At 36.2% G+C, this 5,989-nt stretch overlaps 1 long non-coding RNA gene across 1 annotated transcript; it reads right to left on the reverse strand.

Annotated features, from left to right (window-relative positions):
• Positions 1 to 4,336: 4,336 nt before the first annotated feature.
• LOC309623727 lies at positions 4,337 to 5,673 on the reverse strand. The gene is made up of 2 exons (XR_014241504.1): positions 5,503 to 5,673; positions 4,337 to 5,416 (listed from the first exon to the last, which is right to left on the reverse strand). It is a non-coding gene; the product is annotated as an uncharacterized lncRNA (long non-coding RNA).
• Between the last annotated feature and the right edge of the window lie 316 nt (positions 5,674 to 5,989).

The following is a 5,989-nucleotide window of genomic DNA, read 5'->3' on the forward strand; positions in this document are numbered from 1 at the left end:
TACTGCCCCCATGAAAACTGACAAATAAAATTGTATGCTGTCTGTGTGTTTTGCACCATATCTATGTAGAGATCAACATACTCATTTCATTTTAAAAATATGTATTACTTGATTGTTTCTCTTTATGTAATATCAAAGCATTAAATTAGTATCTTTGACTATCAAGTCATATTTCATCAGACAATTTTTTAACTAGAGAAGTATCTACTTACATTGCAATTTGCTACATACACTAAAAGATTGTCATAGCTTCCAAAAGCTAGTATTAACTCATAAAATTTATTCAATGTCAAAGTTTTTTCAATTATTATTTATATTTGTAATTACTATTTACAAAGTGAGTGCTGTAATTTTTACAACCCAATGGAGAATAAATCATTTCATACAATGTCTTAACCTCTAATGTACTTCACATATTCAAGATGTTTTTCTTATGAAAATGTTGAAACATCAAAAAGGAATTAAGATTGTGTGTATGTTTGCATGTGTGTGTGTGACAGGGAGAGACATGGATAATACCATTTAAACATTTTAAACTTTATTTAGACCCTCAAAAAACATTTTTTTATGTGAAAATCTGTGCCATTTTAAGGCAAAATATGGGTACTGTAAGTCTTTCTATGGAGATTGCTAACATCAGCAATTTAAATTTTTGATTAATATGAAGTTCTGATTAAACACTTTTTATTGTATCAACTCTTACAACAATAGTGAAGTGAAAAAAATTCAAAGAATAAAGAAACAAAAATCAGAGGAGCTCATACAAAAGAAAATGGCATGCCTATTTACATGAAGGACATAAGATATTTGTATCTTCTTTTGCAAAGTTAAAAGGATAATAAATTAAATATCTCAGTAAAGAGATCTACTTAACTTAATGAATGCCATGAAAATGCTGATAATGTTGATGATTTGTTTATAGCCAGAAAGAGAAGACTATACATCTATTTAGACTTTGTTTCAATGTAGCACATTTAAAATATTTTTCTACTCACTTGATTTACAAATCTAAAATCAGGAAATTTTATGCTATGTATTTACTCAAATAAAATTAAGGCTCAGCATATTTAAATACTTAAATAGGTCAAAACCCCTCATTTTTTTGCATGCCTACTGCTTGCCTTGTACAAGCAGCCTGATTTTCAGATGTAGTGAGATGTTTTTTCCTCCTTTGAGGAGTATATTAACTTGCTAGAGCTACCATAATCCACAAACTGGGGTGCTGAAACAGTAGAAATGTGTTGTCTCACAGTTCTGGAGGATAGAAGTTCAAGATTAATCTGTTGGCAGAGTTGGTTCCTTCTGAGGACTGTGAGGGAATCTGCTCCATGCTTCTCACATAGCTTTTAGTGGTTTGCTGGCAATGTTAGGAGTTCCTGGCTGGTAGAAACATCGTGCCGATCTTTGCCTTCTTCTTCACATGGATTTCCCCATGTGTGCATGTCTACTTCCAAATTTTCCCTTTTTTTGAAGAACACTAGTCATATTGGATCAGGGCCGGATCTAATGACCTCATTTTAACTTGATTACCTCTGTGAATATCCCTGTGAATATCCTATCTCCGAATAAGATTATGGTCTGAGATACTGGGGTTAGCACTTCAACATGTGAACTTGGGGGTGGGCGGTGGGCGGCAATTTAACCCTTAAGAGAGAGTTTCAAGTCTCTGATGGAAAAGATTGTTTATGAAATAATATTAAAATATTGCAAAGCTGTACAAGAATCTACACAATAATACAGAACAAATTGAATATTGAGTAAGATGATTGAATTGTAAACTAAACGGAAATACTGCAAAAGACTATTAGACTCCCTAGAAAGCTTGAGATTTTTAGTTAATTTGTTGAAAGAGTTCCTGGTAATGAACTGTCAAAAAATGTATTGGCAGAAAAAAGACTTAGGAAGAAATATCATGGACATACTGAAGCATTCTTAGGTAAGAAACAACAAGAAGTGGGATAAAAAACATGCAGATCATCTTAGATCTCAGACTGTACTTGGCTTCAGAAATAATGTTGCAGGTCATAGAACTATGGAGAGATCAGTTGGGGAGGTCATGTGAGCTTGGGAGTTATGAGTGAAATACTGTAGTATAAGAAGTCACCTGAGTTGAAGAGCAATATAATAAAAATGTTTGTGGGAAGTTATAACATTATGTACAAGAAAAAAAAGAGAAACTGAGAGAACTTAAGCAATGATAGATAGCAAACACTTGTTGGTTACAGTTTAGTAAGTATAAGAAAGTAAAAAGTGGCTATAGATAGATTGACAATAGTTTACAATCAGCAGGACTTAAAATCTGAAACCTGAAATGGGTTGGAGGTAGGGTGGGTATTTGTATGTGTAGGTAAATACACATACACACACGAAAACACACATGCATTGGATACTCTAGAGAAATCACACTATTTTATGGAGAACCTTTACTCAACTTTTAGTTTCCTTCTCTACGTTGATTATCAGTGAGAGAGTAAGAAGTAGTACCCATTTTTATGTCCTTTTTTTCCTATTAAATTTCCAGTGTAAAATTTTAAGTTTATTTATTAAATGCCTTAATAAAAATATTTAACATATAGTATGTGTGTATACACACACAGAGATACACATATACCAGTATATACATATATTTAGGCAGTACATTTAGGACCATTCTATAATTTGGACCTAGAAGAAATTGAATGAATTATAACATTCTTAACTGACAAATATTGCCTCTTGCCATTCTCACTGTCACACAAGAGACTCCCTTCTTTAAATTCAGAGAAAGATAAATTCTGAGTTTGAAAAGCTCTGAGTCATAAAATAACCTAAATATGAGTGGATGGATGAACCACTTAAGATCTTATCTCAGTATATATTTGTATGTGAGTGTGTGAGTGTGTGTGTAGTGTGGATATGCATAACAATTGGGGTGTAGACCTACACCTTATCTTAGATGAGCAGTTATAATACAATTATTTTACCTTTTGCTGATTTGATTTTCTTTCCAAAACCCACATGTTGATTAATTGGAGAAATAATTTTGTCAACTCAATTTAAGTTTAGTAAGATAAACTAATTTAAATAGTCATCTTTGGTGCTAATATGAATAAGAAACTCCATCTCCCAGGTGATGGGCTAGCTAGCTAGCTCCTTGCTTCTTTCCGTTGTTCTTGCCATGAGTAGGAGAAGGATGGAGAGAGAAGCATGTTTATGGGTGGTACCTAGAGGAGTGGGGCTGCCGGGCCATGAGGTCATCGGCCCTCTCTAGTCCCCAGGATACTTCTCTCTGCCTACAGGTATTGTGGCTAAATTCTGTGGCTAGTGTCCGTCCTGTGTGGAAAGATTCATGGGGTTCTGCCTTGAATTGGATTCCTCTCAGCACTGCTGACATTGTAGGCCCCTAGAGGTCTGGCTCTGATGACCATTGGGCCCGCCATGTTCTGGTTCATTTAGCAGCATTTCCTAAAAAGACGTGTCACTCTTTCTCTGATGAACCTGTCTGGCAAGTTTCCCAGACATTGTCTCAGGTACCTGGGATTCCTCCAAGAATATGAGTATGTATATAAAGTTAAAGAGCTAAAACCACAGAGTCTTGGTGTGATTATACAGCATTATTAGTTTTGTGACTCCTCACATTGTTGCTTTCAAATTCCCAACAGGAAATAGGTTCCTTAACCACAGCAACACTCAGGGCACCTTCCGTCATCTTAGGAACATGGCCACCTTCTCCCCAGGCAAGGGCCTAGAGGAGAATCCACCTAGCTCTGAAAACTTTGCTGTCTTCTCTTCCTCTTTGCGTCTCCTTCCCATCACTTCCAGGACTTCTTTCTTGCTTGGAACTTCAGGCCATTGCTGATTAACAAGGAGCTCTATGTTTCTCACGCATAAACATGCAGACTTGAGACCTCCAGGCTTGGTTGTTGATAGCCCAAAGAGTCACAAAGGAACCTGGAAAATCCTTTCTCTCTCAACAGCACTTGTTTCTCACACCTGGTATCTTGCTGTCAAATCCTAGTTTTCATGTCAAAGCTGAACTTTACCAGCTTTTAAAATTTTCCTTTTTTTTAAACAATATAATTTTTTATTTTTATTTTTATTTATTTATTTATTTTTGGCTGTGTTGGGTCTTTGTTTCTGTGTGAGGGCTTTCTCTAGTTGCGGCAAGCGGGGCTACTCTTCATCGCGGTGCGCGGGCCTTTCACCATCGCGGCCTCTCTTGTTGCGGGGCACAGGCTCCAGACGCGCAGGCTCAGTAGTTGTGGCTCACAGGCCCAGTTGCTCCACGGCATATGGGAGCCTCCCAGACCAGGGCGCGAACCCGCGTCCCCTGCATTGGCGCCACCAGGGAAGCCCCAACAATATAGTTTTTTATTGAAGTATAGTTGACGTATAATATTATATGTTACAGGTGTACAATATAATGATTCACAATTTTTAAAAGTTATACTCATTTATAATTAAGTATTGGGTATATTCCTGTGTTGTATAATGTGTCCTTGTAGCTTATTTTACCTAAAAGTTTGCACCTTTTAGTCCCCTACCCCTATATTGCCCCGTCCCCCTTCCCTCTCCCCACTGGCAACCAATAGTTTGTTCTCTACATCTGTGAATCTGCTTCTTTTTTGTTATATTCACTAGTTTGTTGTATTTTTTAGATTCCACATATAAGTGATCTCATACAGTATTTGTCTTTCTCTGTCTGACTTATTTCACTTAGCATAATGCCTTCCAAATCCATCCATATTGCTGCAAATGACAAAATTTCATTATTTTTTATGGCTGAGTAGTATTCCATTGTGTACATATATACCACATCTTTTTTATCCATTCCTCTCTTGATGGACACTTAGATTGCTTCCATATCTTGGCAATTGTAAATAATGCTGCTATGAACATTGGGGTGCATGGTTCTTTTCAAATTAGTATTTTAGGGTTTTTTTTGGATATATACACAGGAGTGGAATTTCTGGGTCAAATTATATGACTAATAAGGGGTTAATATCCAACATATATAAACAGCTCATACAACTCAACATCAAAAAAATAAAACCAAAACATAACTGTTAAAAAATGGGCAGAAGAACTGAATAGACATTTTCCTAAAGAGGAAATGCAGACGGCCAACAGGCACATGAAAAGATGCTCAACATCACTAATCATTAGGGAAATGCAAATCAAAACCACAATGAAGTATCATCTCACACCAGTCAGAATGGCTGTCATCAAAAAGAACACAAATAACAAATGCTGGTGAGGATGTTGTGCACTGTTGGTGGGGATATAAATTGGTGCGGGTACTGTGGAAAACAGTAAGGAGGTTTCTCAAAACACTAAACGTGAATTTTACCAGATTTTTACTCTTGGGAGTTCTCTAAGATGCCAGAGTCACTACTGATCTCTCCAGCCATCTGAAACAAAGAGGGATAGTTCCATGCTGTGGAAGAATAAAAAGAAAGGCAACTTCATTTAAATTTTTCACCCATCTATAGATAATGCTACATATACAAAGTGAAAACTTACCAAATGTGTGGCATCCGAAAATACAATCATCAAATTCTGGATCACTGCAGAGATTAATGAAAGCCATATCTTTAAAGTCAGTCTGATCAGTCACAAAAAACACAAATGTCAAGTCAGAAAATTTATGTTACGTTCAGCTGATCATATGTTGAACCATGGAAGTCTCAAATAACCACCAAGCGTCACTTCCTCCTTCTCCTACAACAAGAAAATTAGCTCTGGAGCCAGTGTTCTTTTGAGAAATGCAGTTATACAAAGGAAGGAACCAAATGCCAATTCTAGAGTAATCAATCCACACACAAAACAAAACAAAACAAAGCTCACAACACATGTTATATAGACATAGGTTAGGTACAGGTAGGGGGTAATGGATATTTAGTTTTTATTAGAACAATGGTCCTTTCTTTATAAAATCAGTTTGGAGATCTCCAGGCTTACAAATGAAGCTTTCACTCTTCATCTGCAGAAATCAGTGTTGCATGCATTC

Source organism: Balaenoptera borealis, assembly GCF_965194805.1.
Source record: "Balaenoptera borealis genome assembly, chromosome: 2".
NCBI classification, from domain to species: Eukaryota; Metazoa; Chordata; class Mammalia; order Artiodactyla; family Balaenopteridae; genus Balaenoptera; species Balaenoptera borealis.